Source organism: Armigeres subalbatus, chromosome 3, assembly GCF_024139115.2.
Source record: "Armigeres subalbatus isolate Guangzhou_Male chromosome 3, GZ_Asu_2, whole genome shotgun sequence".
Classification (NCBI taxonomy): Eukaryota; Metazoa; Arthropoda; class Insecta; order Diptera; family Culicidae; genus Armigeres; species Armigeres subalbatus.
In genome coordinates this window covers 335,284,631-335,297,402 of record NC_085141.1, presented here as the reverse complement: position 1 = coordinate 335,297,402, position 12,772 = coordinate 335,284,631, and the positions used below count along the sequence as shown (strand labels likewise).

The following is a 12,772-nucleotide window of genomic DNA, read 5'->3' as shown; positions in this document are numbered from 1 at the left end:
TCTTGTTTTAAATTTATGATTTCCAGTATCTTATCTCGGGCACTTCAATTTCAACTTCGGAAATTAAACCTGGAGGGAGATAGACGTTTTCAATGGTAGAATGGATATAGGAACATATGGAGTACTAATTGGAGAAACTTTGCTATCAGGCGTTTTTCATAACATACAAATAGAAACCAGTGTATGGATTGAATTTATTTAAATTCAATACAAATGAAATCAATTATTAATAAGAAAAGCGTAAAAAATACAATCAAGTGAAGTAGGATTGTCATTATCGAAATTTACATAAAATTTAATGTAATTCGAATTGAACAATCCTCAATTATTTCACAGAATTATATAAATTCCTTTTGTCTCAAAAAAAAGCACATTTTTTTCTAGAAATTTTTTGGGATATTTTCAAGACATTAATGCGAGAATCTTTTGAACTTCGCTTAAAAAATCGGACGAACTTCTCTAGAAAATTCGTTAAGATTTTCCAAAATATTCATTTGGAAATTATTTTCGGATTTTTCACGGAAGAGAAGCCCTTGTTTGCAAAATCAGTTTCGCCCTTTTGAAATGTGGGTGCGAATTGTCAAGAAAATCATAGGAAAGTTCTCGAGTATTAAATCGAAATTTACTCAGAGAAGTTTTCTCAAGTTTCCGAGCAAGATTATTCAAAATGTGGTTTTCAACAGAAAAAAATCTTTGATTTCAACGATTTTTTTCAGCGGAAATTTATAGGAATTTCTTTGGAATTCTACCGGAAATTATTTGTATTGTATACTTTCTTGTGAAGTCTTCGAAAATTTCAAGGGAAATTATTTAAAAAGGGGAAGGGTCGTTAAGCCGAAAATCATTCGGCGAAAAGCCTGTTGGGTGTTGACTGAATAACAGCTAAACGTTTACTGTAATACATTTTTACGCCCCTATTTTTTCGCTAATAATTTGAAATAAAGCTTTAAGAGCGTAATCGATTTGAGTCGGTTTCAGACTTTTTTTGTAGATGAATAAGGTACTTCGGATGTTCTAGGGACCGAACTAATGCTTTCATGCGAGGTATTATTAGGTACAATGATTGCCACTGGCACATTGCCAGTGGCAATCATTGCAGAAATTCTTCTAAGAATTCCTTTGGAAATTTCTACGGACATGCCTTTCTTTTTTTCAGCAATCCTTTCGGAATTCTACGGGAATAACTGCAACAAATAATCCGGAAATTCCTGTAAAAATTCATTCAAGAGTTGCTCATATTGATGAGGAGATTCTTTGGCAATTCTTTCGAGAATTTCTTTGAAATTTCGGAAAATCTGTTAAACTGTATAGATTTCTACAATAAAAATCTAGAAAATTCTTCGCAAAATTAATTCAAAAGTTGCTTCGAAAATTCCTTCAGGAGTTCAAGCGGAATTTTGCAGCAAGCTCTTTTTACTTCAACCAAGTTTTCCAAATTCCATACAAAAATGACAACTTCCGGAGGAATTCCTGGAGGAACTTCCGGAGGAATTCCTGGAGGAACTTCCGGAGGAATTCCTGGAGGAACTTCCGGAGGAATTCCTGGAGGAACTTCCGGAGGAATTCCTGGAGGAACTTCCGGAGGAATTCCTGGAGGAACTTTCGGAGGAATTCCTGGAGGAACTTCCGGAGGAATTCCTGGAGGAACTTCCGGAGGAATTCCTGGAGGAACTTCCGGAGGAATTCCTGGAGGAACTTCCGGAGGAGTTCCTGGAGGAACTTCCGGAGGAATTCCTGGAGGAACTTCCGGAGGAATTCCTGGAGGAACTTCCGGAGGAATTCCTGGAGGAACTTCCGGAGGAATTCCTGGAGGAACTTCCGGAGGAATTCCTGGAGGAACTTCCGGAGGAATTCCTGGAGGAACTTCCGGAGGAATTCCTGGAGGAACTTCCGGAGGAATTCCTGGAGGAACTTCCGGAGGAATTCCTGGAGGAACTTCCGGATGAATTCCCGGAGGAACTTCCGGAGGAATGCCTGGAGGAACTTCCGGAGGAATTCCTGGAGGACTTTCCGGAGCAATTCCTGGAGGAACTTCCGGAGGAATTCCTGGAGGAACTTCCGGAGGAATTCCTGGAGGAACTTCGGAGGAATTGCTGGAGGAACTTCGGAGGAATTCCTGGAGGAACTTCCGGAGGAATTCCTGGAGGAACTTCCGGAGGAACTTGGAGGAATTCCGGGAGGAAATTCTGGAGGAATTCCATGAGAAACTCCGGAGGAATTCCTGGAGGAACTTCGGAGGAATTCCTGGAGGAACTTCCGGAGGAATTCCTGGAGGAACTTCCGGAGGAATTCCTGGAGGAACTTCCGGAGGAATTCCTGGAGGAACTTCCGGAGGAATTCCTGGAGGAACTTCCGGAAGAATTCCTGGAGGAACTCCTGGAGGAACTTCCGGAGGAATTCCTGGAGGAACTTCCGGAGGAATTCCTGGAGGAACTTCCGGAGGAATTCCTGGAGGAACTTCCGGAGGAATTCCTGGAGGAACTTCCGGAGGAATTCCTGGAGGAACTTCCGGAGGAATTCCTGGAGGAACTTCCGGAGGAATTCCTGGAGGAACTTCCGGAGGAATTCCTGGAGGAACTTCCGGAGGAATTCCTGGAGGAACTTCGGAGGAAGTCCCGGAGGAACTTCCGGAGGAATGCCTGGAGGAACTTCCGGAGGAATTCCTGGAGGAACTTCCGGAGGAATTCCTGAGGAACTTCCGGAGGAATTCCTGGAGGAACTTCAGAGGAATTCCTGGAGGAACTTCCGGAGGAATTCCTGGAGGAACTTCCGGAGGATTCCTGGAGGAACTTTAGGAGGAACTTTTGGAGGAACTTCCGGAGGAGTTCCTGGGGGAACTTCCGGAGGAATCCCTGGAGGAACTCCGGAGGAATTCCTGGAGGAACTTCCGGGGGAATTCCTGGAGGAACTTCCGGAGGAATTCCTGGAGGAACTTCCGGAGGAATTCCTGGAGGAACTTCGGAGGAATTCCTGGAGGAACTTCCGGAGGAATTCCTGGAGGAACTTCCGGAGGAATTCCTGGAGGAACTTCCGGAGGAATTCCTGGAGGAACTTCCGGAGGAATTCCTGGAGGAACTTCCGGAGGAATTCCTGGAGGCACTTCCGGAGGAATTCCTGGAGGAACTTCCGGAGGAATTCCTGGAGGAACTTCCGGAGGAATTCCTGGAGGAACTTGCGGAGGAATTCCTGGAGGAACTTCCGGAGGAATTCCTGGAGGAACTTCCGGAGGAATTCCTGGAGGAACTTCCGGAGGAATTCCTGGAGGAACTTCCGGAGGAATTCCTGGAGGAACTTCCGGAGGAATTCCTGGAGGAACTTCGGAGGAATTCCTGGAGGAACTTCCGGAGGAATTCCTGGAGGAACTTCGGAGGAATTCCTGGAGGAACTTCGGAGGAATTCCTGGAGGAACTTCCGGAGGAATTCCTGGAGGAACTTCCGGAGGAATTCCTGGAGGAACTTCCGGTGGAATTCCTGGAGGAACTTCCGGAGGAATTCCTGGAGGAACTTCCGGAGGAATTCCTGGAGGAACTTCCGGTGGAATTCCTGGAGGAACTTCCGGTGGAATTCCTGGAGGAACTCCCGGTGGAATTCCTGGAGGAACTTCCGGAAGAATTCCTGGAGGAACTTCCGGTGGAATTCCTGGAGGAACTTCCTGAGGAATTCCTGGAGGAACTTCCGGAGGAATTCCTGGAGGAACTTCTGGTGGAATTCCTGGAGGAACTTCCGGTGGAATTCCTGGAGGAACTTCCGGAGGAATTCCTGGAGGAACTTCCGGAGGAATTCCTGGAAGAACTTCCGGAGGAATTCCTGGAGGAACTTCCGGAGGAATGCCTGGAGGAACTTCCGGAGGAATTCCTGGAGGAACTTCCGGAGGAATTCCTGGAGGAACTTCCGGAGGAATTCCTGGAGGAACTTCCGGAGGAATTCCTGGAGGAACTTCCGGAGGAATTCCTGGAGGAACTTCCGGAGGAATTCCTGGAGGAACTTCCGGAGGAATTCCTGGAGGAACTTCCGGAGGAATTCCTGGAGGAACTTCCGGAGGAATTCCTGGAGGAACTTCCGGAGGAATTCCTGGAGGAACTTCCGGAGGAATTCCTGGAGGAACTTCCGGAGGAATTCCTGGAGGAACTTCCGGAGGAATTCCTGGAGGAACTTCCGGAGGAATTCCTGGAGGAACTTCCGGAGGAATTCCTGGAGGAACTTCGGAGGAATTCCTGGAGGAACTTCCGGAGGAATTCCTGGAGGAACTTCCGGAGGAATTCCTGGAGGAACTTCCGGAGGAATTCCTGGAGGAACTTCCGGAGGAATTCCTGGAGGAACTTCCGGAGGAATTCCTGGAGGCACTTCCGGAGGAATTCCTGGAGGAACTCTCGGAGGAATTCCTGGAGGAACTTCCGGAGGAATTCCTGGAGGAACTTCCGGAGGAATTCCTGGAGGAACTTCCGGAGGAATTCCTGGAGGAACTTCCGGAGGAATTCCTGGAGGAACTTCCGGAGGAATTCCTGGAGGAACTTCCGGAGGAATTCCTGGAGGAACTTCCGGAGGAATTCCTGGAGAAATTCATGGAGGAATTCTTGAAGGAACTCCTGAGGGAATTCCTGGAAGAACTTCCGGAGGAATTCCTGGGGTAACTTCCGGAGGAATTCTTGGAGGCACTTCCGGAGGAATTCCTGGAGGAACTTCCGGAGGAATTCCTGGAGGAACTTCCGGAGGAATTCCTGGAGGAACTTCTGGAGGAATTCCTGGAGGAACTTCCGGAGGAATTCCTGGAGGAACTTCCGGAGGAATTCCTGGAGGAACTTCCGGAGGAATTCCTGGAGGAACTTCCGGAGGAATTCCTGGAGGAACTTCCGGAGGAATTCCTGGAGGAACTTCCGGAGGAATTCCTGGAGGAACTTCCGGAGGAATTCCTGGAGGAACTTCCGGAGGAATTCCTTGAGGAACTTCCGGAGGAATTCCTGGAGGAACTTCCGGAGGAATTCCTGGAGGAACTTCCGGAGGAATTCCTGGAGGAACTTCCGGAGGAACTTCCGGAGGAATTTCTGGAATAATTCCCGGAGAAACTTCCGGAAGAATTCCCGGAAGAACTCTCGGAGGAATTCCCGGAGGATCTTCCGGAGAAATTCCCGGAGGATTTTCCGGAGAAATTCCCGGAGGATCTTCTGGAGAAATTCCCGGAGGATTTTCCTGAGGAATTTTCGAAGAACCTTCCATAGGAACTTCCATAGAAATTCCCGGAGTAGCTTCCAGGGGAATTCACGGAGGAACTTCCGAAGGAATTCCTGGAGGAACTACCGAAGGGATTCCCGGAGGAACTTCCGAAGAAATTCCTGGAGGAACTTTCAAAGGAATTCCATGAGGAACTTTCGAAGGAATTCCTGGAGGAACTTCCGGAGGAATTCCTGGAGGACCTTCCGGGGGAATTCCTGGAGGAACTTCCGGAGGAATTCCTGGAGGAACTTCCGAAGGAATTCTTGGAGGAACTTCCGAAGCAATTCCTGGAGGAACTTTAGACGGAATTCCTGGAGAAACTTCCGAAGGAATTCATGGAAGAGCTTCCGAAAAAATTCATGGAGGAACTCCCGAAGGAACTCCTGGAGGAGCTTACTTTATTTGTCTTCTTTGTCTTCTCTGTCTTATTTGTCTTATGTGTCTCATTTGTCTTATTTGTCTTATTTGTCTTATTCACACCATGCACCACTGTTATCATCCAAATTCTTTTCAAAGCTTGTGTGGAAACCTTGTAAATAAATCCTCTCACGATATTTTCTAATGTTGTTCTAGAAACGGCTCATGTTTTCATTTTCAAAATCAGCTGGAGTTTTTTTTTTTTTATCTCCTCATTGCATGATTGGTCGATGCTGCTGCTGTTATCTCGCCGAAATACTGCTTGAGTGATAAATTTCTTCCCCAATGTTGCCAATTCCTTTTGTTTTCCGTTTACGGCAAATTCTCAAGCATTTGTAAACTGCATAATGATGGAATAATTTTGGCGACACTGACAGCGTCATTATGGCGGGCTCAGAGAGTCTCAGAGAGTGCTACCACGTGCTTTTTTAACGGAAAACCCATCCCTCAGACCTTAATCAGTAATCCGAATAGGTCCTATCCCTGCTTTCTACCAATTCACTCCATTGTCTCCATTGTTGAATTTCATTGTCCTTTTCGACCAAATGACTTACGCGAGCAGCACACATATTGTTCAAAATTTGTTATTATTATTATTGCCTTTATTTAAGAGGTTTTCAGCCCTTTGCTGGCTCACCTCTGAGGTTCAAAAGTTTCTGTTATTCATATATAACCAAATCTATCCACAATCAAGTTGCTGGAACCATATTGGACTAAACTATTCGGCCATATGATCTATTCGACCAAGAAGACGAAGTACATGATAGGAAGAGGTTCAAGAGAAGACAATGTGAACCACCCACCACGAGTTTGCATCGGTGGTGACGAAATCGAGGTGGTAGAAGAATTTGTGTACTTGGGTGACTGCCGTAAATGATACCAGCAGAGAAATTCGGAGACGCATAGTGGCTGGAAATCGTACATACTTTGGACTCCGCAAGACGCTCCGATCGAATAGAGTTCGCCGCCGTACCAAACTGACAATCTACAAAACGCTCATTATGCCGGTAGTCTTATACGGGCACGAGACCTGGACGATGCTCGTGGAGGACCAACGCGCACTTGGAGTTTTCGAAAGGAAAATGCTGCGTGCCATCTATGGTGGGGTGCAGATGGCGGATGGTACGTGGAGGAGGCGAATGAACCACGAGTTGCATCTGCTGTTGGGAGAACCATCCATCGTTCACACCGCGAAAATCGGAAGACTGCGGTGGGCCGGGCACGTAGCCAGAATGTCGGACAGTAATCCGGTGAAAATGGTTCTCGACAACGATCCGACGGGCACAAGAAGGCGAGGTGCGCAGCGGGCAAGGTGGATCGATCAGGTGGAAGATGACTTGCGTACCCTCCGTAGACTGCGTGGTTGGCGACGTGTAGCCATGGACCGAGCCGAATGGAGAATACTCTTATATACCGCACAGGCCACTTCGGCCTTATTCTGAATAAATGAAATGAATCTATTCGACCAAATGACCTATTCAGCCCAATGACTTTCGGCCAGATGGGTTTCGAACGAATGGGTTTTGTCCAAACGACCCTTCCCCCTCAACTTTCCATTAACTGTTGATAAAAAGAAGCATTGACAAACAGAAATCGATCCATGCAGCCCCTATGATACTAAGAGTGAAAATTATAGCTAAACTGAAATGAAACATAGTCAAATAGATTTCAATAAAATATACAAGTTTCGAATATATCTGAACCGAATGAATAGTGTCCAATAAAATAGAATATTCTCGAATAAAATCTCGAGAAGTGAAAGGAAATGAAATAAAATATGTTTTATTTTAATAACTACGGAATGCAATTTTCAATAGAGAAAAATAAGGCAGGATTCCGCGTCGAATACAACCTGTTACAAGCAAATCGGATAAGGCTTGGTATAAAAAAGTGTGTCTCACATTTTTTTGTAAACAAACACATACAGACATCACCTCAATATTGTATTTTGTTTAGGCGGTCGCAGTCTAACATTGAAGATGTTTTTCTTTCCACACTGCAGTATGCTAAATATGATCGCAGGATAAGAGCGACGGAATATCCCAAGTGTAGAGAGTTGCTTGATATGGAAATTTTCCCAACCGCCCGTTCATTCCCTTGAATTTTCCCCGTCCACGGCGTTCATATTAGCCAGTCCTGGCGCTGGCAGTGAACCTTTTCACCTGCAGCTCTCACACTACCAGCCTTAATCGATTCGCCCTAGTTCCGAAGGTATAAAAAGTGCTACTGCCGTTCAACGGTGGTTGTTGGTGCACCGGAAAGTGTTCCACGTTGCTGGCAGTAACTGATGATAGGGAACCTTTTCTTCCAGTCGCTGTGTTCTTCCGAATTGTTTGTGTTCAAATTTAATTAACATTTAGTGTGAAGGGAAGGGATACGATGGTTCAAAATCAGTCGGTGGGACAAAATAACACTAGGGAAATCGTAAAACGAGCTTTTTTCAAATGGATGACATAGATTTTAACCATGAATACGACATATCAATTGGGCGAAACAAATGAAATGAAGAAAGTTCAAACTGAGTTCAGAGATCAATTAAATTTTCGGCCAATCTAAAAAGACATCATTGATTTTATTGTTATCATCATGTTTGTAAACAATTCATAACTGAAAATTTAAAATTTGCATCAATGTCAAGAAAAACAAAGAATGCAATTCACTCTATTTTCCCCTTTCTTCTAGATCGAAGAAAAAAAAGTGAAGGACAGAAAACGGAAACAGTTTGGGGTTGAAATAAATAGGCGACCTAATTATTGGTTTGGTGTTCGTTGCCGTAAAATTGATGAAGTTCAACCGGAAGAACCCGTTTGTTGAGGTTCACGGCGAACGGCTGTAACTGTCCCCATCTCCAATAAATTGTGGTTGTGGGTGGTCTGTCGGGCTCGAATTTCGAATGGCTGGGGAGACACGAACTCTGGCGCGAGATGCGGCATAGCAGTCTTCTTTATTTAGTCTGTTGGAAAGGACCAATTCTGATTGGTGTACGAGGACGCTGCACCTTGACCAGTCTCAGCTCCCGACCATCGAACGGACGATGATCGATGACGTAATGAGTGCGCTGTTTTTAAAATCGGTTCTTTTAGCACGTGGAGTTGATTGACGGTGTGGTTGGGCAATTTTCCTTCGCTTTTCGCTTTGATGGATGTTTTCTTTTAATTCCACGCACAGAATGGTAACGTTGATAGGCATAGAGCTGTGTTGACGGTGGCGATTGAATTCGGGTGGGAGGATTTGATGAAGGGAAAAAAGTGTGAGATTGTTGGTTAATTTGTTTCTACGGTGGCAGGCAGGATCGAATATCCGGCAGGTAATGAAATGTCAACAAAATTGTGGCACAGCAGAATTGTTCTTTTGATGAAGCGAGTGCCCGCCGGGGTTGTGTTTATAAGAAAATGAGACTTACGTAGAACACCGCTCATTTGATACTTTTTGATTAGAAGCCCATTATTTGACATTGTTGAATTAAAACTAATGAAGTATGTAAATCATATACACTCAACCCTCTTCCTACGTCACTTATTGGAGGGACGTAAAAAGAATTTTCCCTTGAAGATCGGTAGATCACTGGCGTAGTGTGTTACGGTGTAATATCTACCAATCAGAGCCCTAGCCTAATCTATTTTTCGAGCTAGGACAATAAGTTGAGGTAATTAAGGTCATCGTATTTAATCCACGTTACCAACAGCAGTTTCAGAAATAAAACATTATTAATGTTACCCTGCAGGGCCCCCCTTAGCCGTGCGGTAAGACGCGCGGCTACAAAGCAGACCATGCTGAGGGTGGCTGGGTTCGATTCCCGGTGTCGGTCTAGGCAATTTTCGGATTGGAAATTGTCTCGGCTTCCCTGGGCATAAAAGTATCATCGTGCTTGCCTCATGATATACAAATGCAAAAATGGTAACCTGGCTTAGAAACCTCGCAGTTAATAACTGTGGAAGTGCTTAATGAACACTAATCTGCGAGGCGGCTCTGTCCCAGTGTGGGGATGCAATGCCAATAAGAAGAAGAAGAAGAATGTTACCCTGCAGATGGTTGAAGGACTCGAATTTTGAACTCCGAAACCAGCTGAAAATCGAACCATGATCTTGACATTTCCAAACCTTCTACTACACGCATCACACCATCAATTTTATTTCAGATTCTGCCTAGAAGTGTACGTCATAAACAACAAATTTGTTTGTAACTGCATAGAACTTACAGAGGACTGTTGAAAATAAAATGTTCACCCCACCAGCGACTGCTAGATTTTCTAACAGTTCTGTATAAGTACCTACCAAAACCAGTATGATAACTGGGAATATGCGAAGCTGTTAGAGTTCACAAACAAATATCATAAAAAAGCTCATACAATATTTGTATAAGAATCTTGCATTTTCACATATGCCCAGTTCTTATACAGGTTTTGTTAGGTTCTTATTCAGAATTGTTAGAAAATCTAACAATCACCGGTTGGTTGTTGTTCAGCTTAGCATAGCATAGAACCTTTGCACAAATCGTAGATGGAGTTGCAGTGATGAACATAACCAAGGTCAATGTAGATTCTGCCAATTTCTACAATCAAGTGGGTTATGACTTAAGCAAATTTTCTCTACACATCTGCTTAAGAAAGCGCTTGGAACCGTAACTGCTTTCACAGACGAAGGAGATGAAAAAATGGCAAATATATGAAATTGAATATACAATGAGTTCTCCCTAACTCACTTAACTCGATATTTTTCCTTACTCGATGAAATTTGAAGTCCCTTGAATCTAGCACACTGCGTTTCCTCTGTAAGTCGATATCTCCCTTACTAGATATTCTCTGTGTCGAAGTTATTTTCCAATTGTTGTCGCTAAATTGATGTTGTCAAAAACATTTACATGCACGATATAGGTTAGAAGTTGGATGTGAGAAGGGATAAGCGTGAATATCCGTTTGTGATACACGGTGTGCCTGTGACCGTTATTAACGAAAAAAAAGTCCATCCATTCTGAACTCGCCTTTCAAAAGATATAATATCCAGGCGTCTGCTATGAAAATTTTTAAATATTTCATCTAGGGAATCGGAAGTTATAGCAGTTACAAATTTGATGATTTTTGCGCTCGATATTTCACTAATATGCAACCATATATACCGTGAATTTCCTCCTGATTACATCCAAATAAATTATCATCAAATATGTAATTTGCATACTTGTATCCGACTTAGAACTAGAAGAGGGAAACCATCGCATTTCCATAAAGCCAGATAGATTCTAAAAGACTGAAACTATTTAATAAATATTTCACTGTCTTGAGACGAGTTTAGTACAATAACATTTAATTCCACCAAATCGTATTACTTTACATATAGGTATTTCGACCTCAACTGTACACACTTATTTTTTATTTCTTTGTGGAATTAAATGGAATTGTACTAAACTCGTCTCATGGCAGTGAACTATTTCTTAAATAGTTTCAGTCTTTCAAAATCTTGACCTGGCTTTATGGAAATGCGATGGTTTCCCTCTTCTAGTTCTAGGTCGGATACAAGTATTCCCTGTGTCAGTTAATTTATGTAGTAAATGCATTTGTTCGAGCGCGAACTTTCCGGTAATCGAAGGACTTTCTTTGCTGCCTTAGCAGCCACCGAGAAGCACTAAGTCCAGTAACAAAACACGCGCGGGAATACTGACCAGATGCTTGGGTCACCACAAGCCCTTTGTGTCCAGGAAACTAGCACAGAAGATTGCAGAAGGAAGTTTTTAATACTACCCGATGCTATTTTAATTTCAACGGTGCTTCTTGGCGCTATTTGTACCCACTGATCCCGTTACGATCTTTGCAAGGACCCGTGCCTTCGTTTTACGTTGGACCCGTTTGCGGAAGTAAAATTCCGACAAGCGGTGGTAATCCTGCAGGGACACCGTTCTGGGAAAAAACCTCTTAGAAGGTCACGTCTCCACGCTCAGCCATGAGCATTAATAAAAACAAGAGGAAGGGGAGTCTCTGAATTCTCCCCTTCCTTCAGAGAAACAAGGGTTCAAGACCGTGCTGCCAAAGCGCGGGAAAAAAAGAAGGAAGCTGGAGAATTCAGATATTCCTTCTAACTCTAATATCGGAAATAATTCTTCTCCAATCGAACTGAGCAATCAGTTCGATTTGATTAATGATGAAATTGAGCAAATCGAATATACCTCTAGCCCAGGTGATTCGATTCATGCGAAAAAGCAAAGGATTCCGCCAATTGTGGTATCTGTTGCCGAGTTTTCTGGCTTTCGGAATGAAATCTTGAGTAACCTTCATGGGATCAAGGTTTCATTTCAGATTGCTAGGAAGGGTGACTGCCGCGTTTTGCCGGGATCCTTTGACGATCGCAAACGTCTTCTTCAGTATTTAACTGAGAAGCGCCATAAATTCTTCACATACGACGACAAAACTGAGCGATTGTTCAAAGTCGTCTTGAAAGGTCTCCCCAGTGATGATAAATCACTGGATGAGATTAAAATTGAAATTTCTCAATTACTTGGATTTTCACCAGTCTAAGTAATTAAGATGAAAAAGAAATCCCACTCTGGTACTTCCCAGAGGGGCATTTCTCAAGAATTTTATTTAGTTCATTTTAACAAAAGTGAACTAAATAATATGAAAAGTTTGGAAAGGCCTGTATTATGTCCCATGTCCGTGTTACATGGGAACATTTCCGCAGGCCTGGGGAAATTTCCAAAACCGTGTCGTAAGTGCCAAAAGTGGGGTCATGGAACCAAACATTGTCACATGGATGCTAAATGCATGATTTGTGGTGGAACCTCTCACGCCAAGGACGCATGTCCTGTGAGAGAAGATTCCAATAAATTTAAATGTGCAAATTGTGGGGCAATCATAAATCCAATTTCTGGGAATGCCCTTCACGCAAAGTTTTGAATTCCCGTGCAAAATTGATGACGGAAATTCCAATCGGATCCCAGATTCGACGGGTAGAAATTTTCAAACGCTCAAATTTCGAAACCAGTTACCGGTCGAGCAATTCATACCCACCACAATTCACGAACAAATTTTGCCGCTCGTCAACAAGTAGCAAGCACTTCAGTAAATTCCATTTTTCGAATGTACCTACGTATGCAAACATCGCTGCTGGTAGACAAAATTTCTCTTCTCAAAATGAGGTTTATACCCATGTTCCAA

The 12,772-nt window shown here is 43.8% G+C and overlaps 1 protein-coding gene and 1 long non-coding RNA gene across 2 annotated transcripts in view; both read left to right on the top strand.

Moving 5' to 3' along the window:
* The window catches only part of LOC134221311 (uncharacterized), a 33,240-nt gene extending 32,979 nt beyond the window's left edge, over window positions 1–261 (top strand). Inside the window, exon 4 of the long non-coding RNA XR_009982318.1 lies at window positions 27–261. This is a non-coding gene — a long non-coding RNA (uncharacterized LOC134221311). The remainder of the gene's footprint in view (window positions 1–26) is intronic.
* The window catches only part of LOC134221316 (potassium voltage-gated channel subfamily KQT member 1-like), an 802,936-nt gene that overhangs the window by 438,002 nt on the left and 352,162 nt on the right, over window positions 1–12,772 (top strand). The window lies entirely within an intron of this gene.